General features: G+C 38.8%; 1 long non-coding RNA gene across 6 annotated transcripts in view; it reads right to left on the bottom strand.

Moving 5' to 3' along the window:
* LOC141381568 (uncharacterized) overlaps positions 1–15,035 on the bottom strand; it is a 51,828-nt gene that overhangs the window by 5,175 nt on the left and 31,618 nt on the right. The window contains exon 5 of one of the 6 annotated variants that reach the window (XR_012401793.1): positions 11,075–12,485. The exons of 3 other annotated variants lie outside the window; for them this stretch is intronic. This is a non-coding gene — a long non-coding RNA (uncharacterized lncRNA). Of the gene's footprint in view, positions 1–11,074; positions 12,486–15,035 lie in introns of those variants that run through there. 2 more of the 6 variants (XR_012401794.1, XR_012401792.1) reach the window with 2 other exon arrangements.

Here is a 15,035-nt window from a genome sequence, read left to right as displayed (position 1 = left end):
AACACATTTCCATTGTGGGATTTGCAGTCAAACGATTAACCCTTATCCTAGAAAGAAATTGTCTGTCTGACAAGTTCTGAATGGGAGTGAATATGCTGATGCTGCTGAAATGTAATGCACACATGCATATAATGTTGTTGATGCAAATAACTGTGACAGGTTTGTTCGCTGTAATGATGAATGTGTGTTTATACATTAAACTTGCTCTTTACCTGATTCACACAGTTCATCTCTTGCTTGATCGGTATCTACACTTAAAAAAATACACTTGAACTAACTTTAAAAAAAATTACTCAAAGTATAATTCAACTTTGGTTCAAACCATTCATTCGTTCATTTTCTTTTCAGCTTATAGTGCCTTTATTAATCTGAGGTCGCCACAGCGGAATGAACCACCAACTTATCCAGCATATGCTTTACCACCCTTCCAACATCCATACACACTCATTCACACATATTCACAAGCAATTTATCTTACCCAATTCACCTACAGCACATGTCTTTGGACTGAGGGGGAAACCGGAGCACCCACATGAACATGGAGAGAACATGCAAACTTCACACGGAAATGCCAACTGGCACAGCTGAGGCTCAAACCAGTGACCTTCTTGCTATAAGTGAACTGGATTAACTAAATTGGTCGTAGTGTATAAGCGTGTGTGGGTTGTACTGGGTTGCGGCTGGAAGGGCTTTCATGTAAAACGTATGCTGGAATAGTTGGCGGTTCATTCCGCTGTGGCGATCCCTGATAAAAAAGGGACTGAGCTGAAGGACAATAATTGAGATCTGATTTCCAATAAACAAAACGGAATTTAATTTGCAAGCGCTGTATATATTTGTTGTGAATATGATTATGTATTTCCTGATGTGGAACTTGTGGAACCGAAGGGAGGATTTGATCCCTGGAGAGGTGCTCCTCTGGAAAGATCTCTGTCAGGATAAGGGGCATCTCAATTTTTTTGCTGTATTTTGCTGTTGTTTCCTTTTCATATATGACTGATAAGCTCAGTGCAGTCTGCTTTTCACAGACTTTCAACTAGTAATGATATTATTAACAATGAAAGAGCATCACTGCTCGCTGGTTTGCTGGGAAGGGTCAAGTTCCTCCTCTGGCTTGACCTGCAGGAAAGGTCAAAAGAGATTTTCCAAAGGGGCATCGGTTATTATTAGACTATCTGTGAAGATAAACTCTGTGTGGGAAATCATTATTTGGATCTGATGAGTCTTAGGAAACAGTCGTCAGCTTTATTCTGCAGAAGTCACACTGCTTATGCAGATTTTTCTGAAAATTACATGAATATGCTGTGGAGAAGAGTAACATTTAAGCTCCGTGCTCTGTTCAATCATGAGAAAATCAGATCTGTCTATTTTAGTATGGGAAATCTATTCCTGGCGTGTGGGAAACCACTTATTTTTCAGTTTTATGAGCGTTTGAAGTGAGACTTTTTTGCTGGTTATGGTACACGATTAGTAGTGCACAGTGTAAAAACTATTGTTAATTAACTGATCACGGTGGCTCAGTGGTTCAACAGAGAGGAAGGTCGCTGGTTTGAGCCTTGGCTGAGCCAGTTGTCATTTCTGTGTGGAGTTTGACACATGTGCTAGGCAAACTGGATGAACTAAATTGGCCGCAGTATGTATGCATGTGAATGAGTTTGTATGGGTATTTTCCAGTAATGGTTTGCGGCTGGAAGGGCATCCGCTGCGTAAAACATATGCTGGAATAGTTGGCGGTTCATTCCGCTGTGGCGACCCCTGATAATTAGTGACTAAGTCAAAGAAAAATGAATGAATGACCTGATTTTTTATTTGTGATTCACAAGATTTTTCTGTTTATTTATGGTTTTGAATTGCATTATGGGATGTTGATCTCTGCTCTGTCGACTTTTGTTGTTGAAAGTTCAGCTCTACCACTTAAAAAAGTGACTTTTATTGATATTTTAGTAGTTTGAAATAATATAATGTTTATTATTATCTAGAGAAATAAGTCTGTAATAACAGAAAACGCACTGGCAGTTTATTTCAAGGGTTTTTGTAGCCTAATATCGAACACCAACCAGACAATAATCACTTTAAACTATTAAAAATGTTATTAAAAATCACTTTTCAAAATTAAAAATTATTAGAAGAAAGATCAAGGTCGCATAATGCAATTCAAAAGCATAAATAAATGTGGAAAAATAAAAACATGAATCACAAAATAGGAGAAAACTGCTTATTTATGGGTATTTTTACCGTGCATGACCTTTCGTTTTTACCCTGCAAAACAAATGATTTATATAATAAGGATCAAAGTGAGCTGACAGGCTGAGGATGTGCTCACCAACTTCTGCTGATCTTGTTCTTGTAATGCCATTTCCTGCTGATAAGGCAGGAATGTTTAAATAGGATGAAAGATTAAGGCAATCTTTGACAAAGCATAGAGATGAACTGGAATGAATGCAGGCAGGTGACAGAAATCAACATGTAAAATGTGACGAATGTGCGAGCTCTCAATCCATATACACACTTGAAATGTCAGTGTATTACCCTCAAGATGACTTTATTCGTAGGAGAAACCTGAACTAAAGAGAGAAACGTGTCTGAACATGGTTAGCACTGTCACCTCACAGAAAGAAAGTCGTTGGTTCAAGTCCCGGTTGGGTCAGTTGGAATTTCTGTGTGGAGTTTGCATGTTCTCCCTGTGTAGATGTGGGTTTCCTTTGAGCGCTCCGGTTTCCCCCAGAGTCCAAAGACATGCGCTATAAGCGAACTGGGTAGGCTAAATCGTTCGTAGTATATGAGTGTAAATGAGTGTGTGTAGATGCTTCCCACCTGTAAGGGCATCCGCTGCGTAAAACATTTAAGTTGGCGGTTCATTCCGCTGTGGCAACCCCAGATTACTAAAGGGACTAAGCTAAAGGAAAATTAATGAATATATATATAGTCCTGGGTTACAAACAATTCCTTCATGTTGTCCCAACACAAATGAGTTAAGTTAACCTAATTGTTTTTACAGATATAAGAAGATTGAACATAAAACAATTAGGTTGTCCCCCTCAAACATTCAACAATTGTGTTGATTCAGCTCATTTCAAATAAATAGTTTGAGCAAGGAGCAGCAGTGTGTAAATATGCCTGACATTGTTTTTGGCACATACACTACTCTATTGTTCCAATGAACGAGCTTTCCCTTCAGCTTTTAGTAAATGCATGCTAGTAATTACTTCTTCCTCGCAAAAGCTGCACAAGACACATTCTAATGCATGAGTAACGCTGTCATACACGCTCAAAAGTAACACAGCGTTCCTTATTTGGTGAAAGTAAGTCAGAATCAACTCTGCTGTGCTTTCATGTGAAGCTGGCAGCGATGACGGCTTCTTCTGGTTTCTGCGGCTGCCGTCAGCACAGTCCAGGGATTCTGCAGTACAATTCAATAAAGCAATAAGCCAATCAGAAGAATTACTGTAGCATCTGAAGCTCTCGCTGGCTCACAGAGGGCCCTTTATGTGGCAGCAGGCTGGATGAACCTCCTCACCACCACCACACAAAGAGCTGGACTGAGAAACATCTAGCCTCTCTATCAACCTCCGCTGTTTTGCATTGACTTGCTTGATGTCTGTGACTAATCAGAGGTCTGCTTTGATGCGGGCGCTGTTTAGAAAACAACTGCTGATTTCGCTCTTGCTGTTTGAATGTCAGCCTCTTCCTGGCCATTTCCTTTTGTCCTTCAGTCAAGTGCTGTTTATTGTGAGGCTAAATTCCAAAGTGGTGCAATTGACCAATCAACTACTTCGCAGCAATGGGACCACACCCACATTGAAGTCTGTGACTAATCAAATCTTTCCAGCTGTACTGTATCCTTCATGGACACCCGTGCAGCCTCTGCTTTAAACAGGAGCTTTGCATGAGAGAACAATTCACAAGTACATGATTTGAAACAAATTATTCATGCATTCCTCCGGCTAAGTCCCTTAGTTATCAGGGATCGCCACAGCGGAATGAACCACCAACTACTCCACCATATGTTTTATGCAGTGGATGCCCTGTGTGTGTATCCGGATGCCGGATACACAAGTACTATGGCCAATTTAGTTATTTCAATTCCCCTATAGCACATGTGTTTGGACTGTGGGGCACCCGGAGGAAACCCACACCAACACTGGGAAAACTTGCAAACTCCACAGAGAAATGACAACTGGCCTAACTGGGACCCGAACCAGAGACCTTCTTGCTGTGAAGCGATGGTGTTTTTTTTACACGTAAGTGGATTGAACACAAAACAATTAAGTTGTCCTTCCAAAAAAACCAACCCAGGCTCATTATGGATATGTACCCCTATATACATTTCTGGAGAGTGCGCAATATGTCCCAGGAGGTTTGTTTTTCTACAGTTTTTGTTCGCTAATCCACCTGAGGCTGCTGTGTATGCTTTCTGAGATCTCAAATTTCTCTCACGACCACCATCCGTGTCTGTTGTTCTTGCATAAATCCACCAGAGGTCACTGTTGACTGACTGACTGACTGACCGATCAACACCTCCAACCACTTCCTTAAACCCATTTGATAGTGTATTTAAAAGTAATCCAGAAAAAGAAAAGCCCTGCCCTGATTTTTACCACATTTTCAGATTTTACCACATTCTCACCCTGTTATTTACTTGTTTATTTTATCTTTTGCCTTTTGTTTTTGTTTCACCTGCTTTCTGAAACTCTTCTTGGCTGTACTATATTGTTGCGGTCAACTGTGCAATGCGTCTCAAGTCCGGTGATGTACACGGCGAGCCACTTAGGAAGCTGGAAACAGCAGAAAAGCCATCCACGTGGAGGCCCAACATCTCCGTTGTGTTCTGTTCTTTTTTTGTTGTGAGAAAAAGCAAGGTGTTTTTTTTTTGTTTTTTAATGTGTTTGCATTTTTAACGATTTGCTAGTGATGCAAAGAGTTCTGTAAAATCATACTTAGTTAAAAGTTCCATCACTTGCCTAAAAATGTAGTGCAAGTAAAGTAAAAGTATCTGTTGTAAATATTACTTAAAGAATGAGTAAAAAGTAGACATTTCAAAAGTACTCAAGAATAGTGAGTAGTGCCGTTTTTCCCGGGAGTCTCCCGTATTTCAGACCCATTTCACATTTTGTACTGTCTCCTGGAAAACTCACAGAATTTCAGCCACCCCCCTCCTTAGCTTTTTGGTACAGTCTCCGAATTACTGACCTTGGTAATACAGACCAGGGACCCCACTCTTCAGTTTGCGAGTCCCCCCGAGCCCCCACCCAAGTCTTCTGGGTTTTCAGATACAATTGTTGGCAGGTATGGCGTAGTTTCGCTGTTAAAAGCTGGTGCATTTACATGTAATTTGTGGATGTGTGTAAACGTAACATTCTATAGTGTATTCAGTTATTGCACACCACGTCATAAGACATTAATATTAGGTTAGATTTAGGTTGTGACGTCAGGTTACCAAAATTTTATGTCTAGCCAGCATCTAAGGAAAACATTATTTTAATGTCCATTATGATTTTTGATTTGGTTGATTTTAGGTTGTTAGAAAGTTACCAAAATCCAATGTTGAGCCAACATCTTAGACCAACGTCAAATACTGACATTTATTTATCAGGTATGGCAACCAATATCCAATGTCTGACAGATGTCATAGTGGTAACATCCACACAACATCAAGCTGTGACATCAATCCGATTTTTGTTTCCAAACAAAACCCAACATCCCAATGACGTTGGGGTACAATGTCAATCTGATGTCATGTTGGCGTCGTGCCTGCTGGGTGTTTAAGGCCTTTTCGGTCGTCATACAGTAAACATCCATCATCTTCACATCAGTGACATGCATCTAAACAGTCTCCGGGTCAATGTGTGTGAAGATTTTGGAGATCTTCTTGGACACTTTTAATGCTTCCAAACAGTTTGCTACAATTATGAAGCACACATGTCTTGAGGTTGTTCATTGTGATGCAATTTACCTTCTATGTGCGATTTGATTGGACAGGAATCACAGGAGTAATTTTTCTAATCCCCAATAGACAAGAAAAAATAAAGTAGTAACTGCAGGTTGAAGGAAAGTTGTGAAGAAAAAGTACCAATACAGCAGTAAAAATACACTCACAGGAAATTAAAAGTAGATGTTTTAATACTACTTAGTGAATTACAATTTCTGAGAAAAACTACTCAATTACAGTAATTTGAGTGTTTGTAATTTGTTACTTCACAGCGCTGTGATTTGCAGAATGTGTGCTGTCAAACGGATGAAGATCTTTTCGTAATATTCTGGCGTGTTGCACGTTTTCTTAAATTGCAGCACGTTAAGCTCTCTCGGCCACCGTATTATAGTCTACAAAATGTGGGACCATCAAAATAAAGTGATAGCGGAACTTTCCCTGCTCGCTGGATAGTTTAGTTCATTTATTATTTGTTTGGTCTGGCTGGAAAGTGAACACTTAAGACATGAAGAGTGCATTTAGAAAAAGACAGATGGCAAATGTACACACAGAAGTGCCGTGTCGTCCGTATTGTAGTGTTTTCTCATAACATGCATGAGTTTTTACTGATCTTCCTCTGTTTGGAGATGTGATTGAGGATGTGATCTCACTCTCCAGAAATCCAGCCTATGTGACTCTTTGCTTGTGACTGAAGCCAGGCTTCCCTTTATACTGGACACCCCACCCTGTTGCATTCTCTCTCTCTCTCTCTCTCTCTCTCTCTCTCTCTCTCTCTCTCTCTTTCTCTCTCTCTCTCTCTCTCTTATCTGAAGCATAAGCCAATATAGGCTTGTATAAGTCCATCCATACTCCAGATGGCATCCCGGTGTGGTTTTATCCCATGAGCATCATCCCCAAACACAGAAACTCCCTAATGTCCCTTAACATTGTTTTCATTGTTTACTTAAATCAACGGTTTCCCTCATATATAACAGAACTTTAAAGTTCTTTGAAGCCCCGCGGACGTTTCTGGAGACCGCGATTTACGTGGTTGAAGGTACGTATGGCTGCATTGGCCGCTCCTCTTCGTGCTCGACCGGCTGACGGCTCACCTCCGTGTGGAGGGCTTTCCGGCTGCAAACTAGTTTGTCCGGTTGGCTCGGATCGGGACCGGGTTCGAGTCCAGGGAAGAGCGGTTTCAGAAATCAGGTAAGACAAAAAACAGAATCCAAAAAAAAAGCGAACGAGTTCATACCGGGGCGAGAATGCGGTGAAATCAGAAAAATCGGTCAAAATCAGATGAGGGCTTTTATTTTTCTGGACGGCTTTTGTAAATCGTTGCTTGGGTTTAGGGAAGGAGGAGGAGGGTGGGTCGGCCGAATGGCTGGCTGCCCAGTCAATCATTCAGTCAGTCAGTCGGACAGATGGTCGCTCAACAGCGGACTCCGACGGCTTTACGTGAGAACAACGCGGGCGCGAACGGCACTTGCAAGAGGCGTTCGAGATGTGAAAAAGTGCACACAGTGGCCTCTCGCAGATTTGCAAAAACAAAAACTGCACAAATACGTACCTCCCGGGACGTATTTAGCAGTCTCCAGAAACTTCCGTGGGGCTACGTTTCCAGAATAAGGCTGGGTTGCATAAATCAGTACAGTGAATAATTCAGTGACTCACTCATAAACAGACGTATGCTTTAATCTTTGTTGAATCAGTATGGGCAATTCATGCTGCGGCGACCCTTGCTTAAGAATCAATAATGTGAATCACTTTGTATAAATAAACAATTTGAGTCAATAAATCCAATCCAAGCTCATCCAAAAACATCTCCGGAGGTATGTTTTTTTTCAGTTTTTATTTTCGCAAATCCGCGAGTGCACACTTGTGTTGGCTTTTTACTCTTATAAACTCTTCACGCTTTTTCAGGTCTCAAATATCTCTTGCGAGTTCCATTTGCCTGCTCTTTTTGCGTAAATCCACCAGATGCTGCGGTCGACTGACTGACTGAATGACTGACCGATCGACTGACCCACCCTCCTTCTTAAACCCAACCAACAGTGTTTTCATAAGCACCGATTGACCCACCCTCCCACTTCCCTAAACCCAAACGACAGTTTTAAAAAGCAGAAAAAGAAAAATTCACCAGAAAAATAAAAGCCCTGGCCTGATTTTTACCACGTTTTCATATTTTACCACATTCTCACCCTGTTATTTATTTGTTTATTTTTATTTTTAACTTCTGTTTTTGTTTTACCTGCTTTCTGGAACCGTTCTTCACCAGACAAGATTCTCATTAAAATAATTAAACAAAGAATAGACATGGGTCTATTGGTGTGTATGTGCGCCATTGCATGCACAATTTCTGTATTTATGACCACCTCAGAAGATACTGGGGGTCGCGAGTCACCGGATTTGTCGTTTTGGGGGTCGCAGGCGGAAAAGTTTGGGAACCCCTGCGCTAACGCACGCGGCGAGCTACCAAACAAACTGGTAACAGCGGGAATGCAGTCCAAATGGAGGTAAGCGGTCAGCTAGTAAGCTTGTAGTTGTTCATTTTAAAGATAAAATGCAACCATACTTACCTCTGATTACATAATTTGTGATCTCCAGAAATCTACATATGTTTTCAGACTGAGCCTATGTTGAATTAATCTGAATTAATCACTAATTATATCACCATTAAATCGGTTGAGTGAATAATTCAACGACTTACTGATAAACTCATAATAATGTAACCTGTTGAACATTATAAAGAATAACTGTTGTCTTATTTAGATTTTTTTAATCTGTATGCTAATGCTGATTTTATGCTATGCTAATATATTTCTGAGCACAGGATGTTTTTATTTTTAAAAAAAATGCAAATCCATTTAACTCCATGTGCTCTGCAAAGCTATACATGTCATCCCGTATTTGATATATTTCTTGTAAGAAGCCAGGTCTGTGCATGAACAATGAACAATCTAATCATATACACACTAGTAGCCATTTGAATCAGCTTATTAGTCTGTCTCTCTATTGAGCTGTATAATCCACACGGCATAATCCACACGGTGTCTGTCTCGCTTTTTAGATTTCTTCCTTTAAAGCATCCTCGCGCAGCACATCCATTCAAATTTGCCAATTGTTGATTCAATAAATCCAAAAAGTAATGTCAACGTTAACCTGCCTCCGACGAGACAGTCTGTCTCTGTCTGTGCTCAGCTAGCAGTAGGTATGCAGAACCGGTATGCAGCAGGAATCTTTGGATCAAGGTAATTTCATGCTTCTACACATTTTCCCAGGGCGGCTGAGCATTCCTTTACCTTTGTGCCACTTTGGAGTGTGATGTGGGCTGACATGTTGTCATAGGACCCCACCCCCCCAAACACACACACACACACACACACACACATACACACGCAATACCTCTCCAACAAGGAACAGTGCATTTATCTCAGGATAAAATGTGGGTCATGGAAATATTTATGCTTTTAATCTGCTGTTTAAACCGGACTCAACAAGCTTTTAGATCCAAGATCCACAAGTTTTCTCCATAAACCTCTGATCTCTTGCCTTGTTCATTGCAGCATTTGGAAACAAGAAAAGTGAAGAATTCTTCCTTATCATGAGTCAGTATTTTAGCATGCAGCATTCCTCTCCCTGCTGATGTCTTGCCGACTGCTACTGAATTAGCATCTCTAATTAATTCACAAGACGGATGCTTTTGGGTCTGAATGAAATTCCATCATGTGGTTAGTCCCACTGCTTGGCCAAAGCAATTTGTGATTCATTCAGTCGCCAGTTCCTTCCAGAGGAAAAACTTTTAGCCATGTTTCAACTGCATATCTGCTTCACCCAGTACAGATAAATACAAATAAATGAGAGTATTTTATTTTTGCACGTACAGTTTAAGTCAGATTTATTAGCTCGCCTGAATTATTAGCCCCGCTGTTTATTTTTTTCCTCAATTTCTGTTTAAGGGAAAGAAGATTTTTTCAACACATTTCTAAACATAATACACTGTAAAAAAATGGCAGTAGTTTTCATGGTAAACGATTGTAAAAGATCAAAGATAAAAACTGTAAATTACAAAACATGACATTTCAGTTAAACGAACAGTTAAGTACTGTTAATATACAGAAAACATATACCCTTAGGGCCTACTCACACTATGCCACCCGTACTGTGCCCAGGCCCGTTTCCCGGATCGTTTAAGAAGTGTGAGTGCGCTGAATCGGGCTCAAGCACGGTTCACTTGACCGGCCCTGGCCCGGTTGGAAGAGGTGTGCCTGAGTGCGGATCACTTGGGCTTTTTGGTGCAAAACGTGTCAAAGCCCGAAACTGAAAGAGAGACATGACTTTTAAGGGGCTGTTTCATATGGATTAATTAATCATTCTTACTGTTCAGTGAACGCAAACTGCCGTTGTTTATTAAAGACGCAAACTCCTCACTTCACGACATCTGCGCGCCTTCAGCAGACCTCCTCATTCCTGCAGCACGAGGGCTTCATGATTGTTTATGAGCGCCAAAAGTGGCGGATCTGTTCGGCGAAATATCTGACTGCGTGTCCCCGCATCCCTAAGGACTGTTTGGCTAAATATTTGACGGCATATCAAACAACTGAAACGATATAACTAGAGAAATCTCCACTGTTGTGCTGAGTTAGAGAGCGCTTCTCACTGAACAGCCCAGCAGCGATGACGTAAGCGTGCCGAAGCCCATTTGTGGTGTGAGCGCGGGCCGTCGGGGGAGACGGGAGGGGGGACAAGCGTGCTTTGGCCCGGTTCGAGGCAACTGTACCTAGTGTGAGTACGGCCTTAATGTCATTGCATTGTTTACAAATTTTTATTCCTTTTGTATATTTTAGACCACATTTTATGTACGATTGTATATATTGTAAATTTTCTTATTCTTAAAGCTCTGCTTTTTATATGAATATTATATGTTAGGCACTTGGAGTAACGTAATTTCGATTCTTTATATGTCCTGTACATGTGGCTGAATTGACAATAAAGCTGACTTTGACTTTTGACTTTAAAAAACTTGGTTCTTTTTGCATTATTGTTTTGCTAAAGTTACATTATTTTACCGTATTAACTCTTAAAACAACGGTAAAATTCAAGTGAGCCGCTGTATTTTTTTATGCAGATGCATACTGTTAAAACCATTTTTTCTTGTTTTTTTTTATCACAATGATATGATCTACAGGAATATGTGTGCATTTATATGGACGTATTTAAGAATTTAATTGCATGATTATTAAATCTTTATATTATTTTGATTATTATTATTGCATAGTATTATTAGTATAATCAAGAGCTCCTTCAGATTTAGACAGGGTCTAACTGGAAGTGTTTTCAAATACTCAGTTGTTACTGAATGAATAAGTAAACTAGTGTCATGAAATTATATTTAAAATTTATATTAAATTTTAATTTATGACGTTTCAAAGGTATTGACTTCATTTTAGCCTGGTGGTCATAATAATAGAACACGTTGCATTCTCTTAATGCTATCTGCAAAAATATATATTTATCAGTCTTTATTTTAATGGCTTTTGCAGTTCTCTTAATAATACCGTAAACTGAAAACATCTCTACCATATTTTAATGGTAGACTTCTGGTAATCACAGCTGCTAGTTTTTTACTGTGAATTTTACACGATTTTTTTATTTACAGTGTAGCTTTAAAAACGGATTTATTTTATCTTTGCCATGGTGACAGTAAATAATATTTGACTAGATATATTTTTAGACACTTTTACACAGCTTAAAGTGACATTTAAAGGCTTAACTAGGTTAATTAGGTTAACTAGGCAGGTTAGGGTAATTAGGCAAGTCAATGTATAATGATGGTTAGTTCTGTATCGAAAAACAAAATAGCTTAAGGGGGCGAATAATTTTGACCTTAAAATGGTGTTAAAAAATTAATAATTGCTTTTATTGTAGCCAAATTAAAACAAATAAGACTTTCTCCTGAAGAAAAAATATTATCAGACATACTGTGAAAATTTCCTTACCATGTTAAACATCATTTGGGAAATATTTAAAAAAGAAAAAAAAATCTAAGGGGGGCTAATAATTCTGACTTCAGCTGTATGTGACTACAGAATTTTAGCTTTAACTTTACTGTAAAGTGTACAGTAATTTTAAGAATGCAACTTTAAAATACAGTAACATACTGCATTAGTGTGCAACAGTAAAATATAGGTCATATTACAGTTAAATACAGAGTACAAAAATAGTGAACAATGCAACAAGAAAATATATCATCATAAATTGACTTCATCTACAAAAAAGAGCGACTTTACATGAATCAAACATGTCAGACAAAAGCTATCTCCACATCTAGTGCACCATTATGTCCACTCTCAGTATGGTTGCGCTTCATTTCCAGCATATAGTTCAGACAAACTCTAACATAAACACAAAAGACACGCTATTGATGTGAATAAAGAGGGTGTTCCTCCATATTGCACAACAGACTTTCACCCTCATCACCTGTCACAGACGGTTATGATCAAATAATTAATGCATATGTGTGTGTTGGTTTGTGGGTTGGCAGTCCATCATTTAATCGCGGTCTCATCTCTCGGAGCTGCAACGCATGGTAAATTCATAAGTTATTTTAACTAACATCTGTTGTACAGAGAGAAAGACAGACAGGTACAAAGCTTTTATGGATGACGGTTTCACGTTGAAAACTTGTTTCTGGATATAATGACGTCCTCTATCCTATACAAGTGCTGTCTTATTGGCTATTTTTACACTGCTATGTAACACGAAGCACAACCTGTCACTTCCTCTTTCGAGGGCTCTCTTTCATTAAACCTTGTGTGTGCAGTTTTAACTTTGTCAGTCACTTTGTCATTGAAGTTAGTATGTTTTATGAGTATGTCCATGGTGCACCCTGCAAAGGATTGCATGAGCAATATGTCAAAACAACATATGTTTTTTTTTATGTTAATTGTAACATAAAACAGCAGGATTAAAGGATAATTATGTTCCCAGTTCTGCTAGTTTGATGTAATTTTATTTAAAATGACTCACGTTTAATTCATTTCAGCCTTAAAAACGAAGGCAATCGTGTTGTTTTTGTATGTGTGATTTAGAACTGCATAATGGATTAATTTTAATCAGTTTTAATGTACGGATTAGAACTCTATAGTAAAACTTTAAAGCTATTTATTACCAGATTTAGTCAGTAAGCTCTAATACTTTTGTCAGGTAGTGTTTAAAATTAATAAGAGTTGATTACTAAACTCACAATGACAACTAGCTTTTATTACTCTTAAGTGATGTTAGTTTAATGCATAATAACAAACACTTGTAAGCTGTTTGAAAATCACAATCATTCTTCTTTAAATAATATTAACAGTGTAATTAAATCATTTTCCTACTGTTGATTTAATCCATTAACCAAGATTAACTATTGAGAGTTACTTTATAGTGTTACCTCTTGTGCTTTATAATCTGTTTGCAATTCAATTTGGTTAAAACAATGGTGGCACTGGCGCAGTAGGCAGTACTGTCGCCTCGCAGCAAAAAGGTAGCTAGATTGAGTCCCAGCTGGACCAGTTTGCATTTCTATGTGGAGTTTGCATGTTCTCCACATGTTCGCGTGGGTTTCCTCCGGGTGCTCCGGTTTCCCCCACAAGTCCATGACATGTGCTATAGGTGAATTGGGTAAGCTAAAAAAATTGTCTGTGTAGTGTATGAGTATGTATGGATGTTTCCAAGTGATTGGTGGTGGCTGGAAGGGCATCCGCTGCATTAAACAGATGCTGGATACGTTGGCGGTTCATTCCGTTATGGTGACCCCAGATTAATAAAGGCATAAGGCCGAAAAGAAATTAAATGAATAAATGAACGCAAGGGGGTGGAATTGGTATGGGCGGAGTGGACGTGTCCCCACCAGTATCCACTAATTACTGAAATGTCCCAACCAATAATTTAATCGACTTCAAACTAAAGTAATCCTATTCAACTTTTAACTTTCATGTGCACCAAGTCAAATTCGCTACTAGTTCACCGTTTAATACTGTTAACCAAGAGAGTGCGACTAATTTAAATAAAATAAGATTTTGGTTTCCTTGATTATGAAAAACAATAATCGGGATAAAACAGTTAAATTGCATCACACACCTCTAAAAGTTTCTCTACATCCCACATAGCAAAATTTCTCTGGCCCACACAATCAGCTTTTGCTTGACCCACATGCCGCAGTGAATTACGGTACATGACTGGATCAAGTCTGGCTTCCAGACAAAGGACAAACTTGAACCATGGGCCAAGTCTCAACCAAGTTAATAAGTCATAACTGAGCCTGAACTGGGCCAGATATGTTAGTGTGTCAGGTCTGCAATTATTTTGATAAACCCATTAAGCAATTTGTTTTATGGCCACGCTTTTTCTCAAAGCGGCCCGATTGGTAAATTTTTTTTCTTTACTCAAAAATAATTTAAATGTATTTTAAAAGTGGGTCAAACTTACGTGGCCCACATATACATTTGATATCTCGTCCAAGTCTTGTGTGCTGCCTTAAAGACGTTGCTTCCTCTTCCAAAATGTCAAATCTGGGCCAGAATGCTTTGCTACCTGGGATTCATACTTCCTCAAAGCCCAACTGCAGTAAAATCATGTAAATTGACTTTTGCATCATGGGACTGGATTGCTATTGTATTGTTAAATGTTTATTTTATTATTAGTAGTACTTTAATCATGTTTTTAAAAGCACATAACAGAATTTGTGCTCTTCAATGCATGTGCTTTATTTGTCCCCACCAATGTCACAAGCGAATCTACGCCCTTGAACGAATGAATGAATGAATGAATGAATGAAACACTGGTTAACTCTGAACATATGCAATAGAGCAATACACCAAGCATTTTTTGATGTAACTTTAGTTAAAATGACTCGCGCTTAATTTAATGCATCTTTTAAAAGGAAGGCAATCATGTTATTTTCGAATGTATGAACTAGTATAATGTGTGAACTTTAATCAATTTTAATGGATGAATTAGAGCTCTATAGTAAGACAATGAAGCTAGTATTTACCACATTTAGTCATAAATACATACACATAAATACAATCATAAAGTCATACACAACATAAATACTAAAAACTATAGTGTTTAAGTAATCTCT

Source organism: Danio rerio, chromosome 4, assembly GCF_049306965.1.
Source record: "Danio rerio strain Tuebingen ecotype United States chromosome 4, GRCz12tu, whole genome shotgun sequence".
Taxonomy (NCBI): domain Eukaryota; kingdom Metazoa; phylum Chordata; class Actinopteri; order Cypriniformes; family Danionidae; genus Danio; species Danio rerio.
Note: the sequence above shows the minus strand (reverse complement) of the source record. Positions and strands in the feature narration are given on the sequence as shown.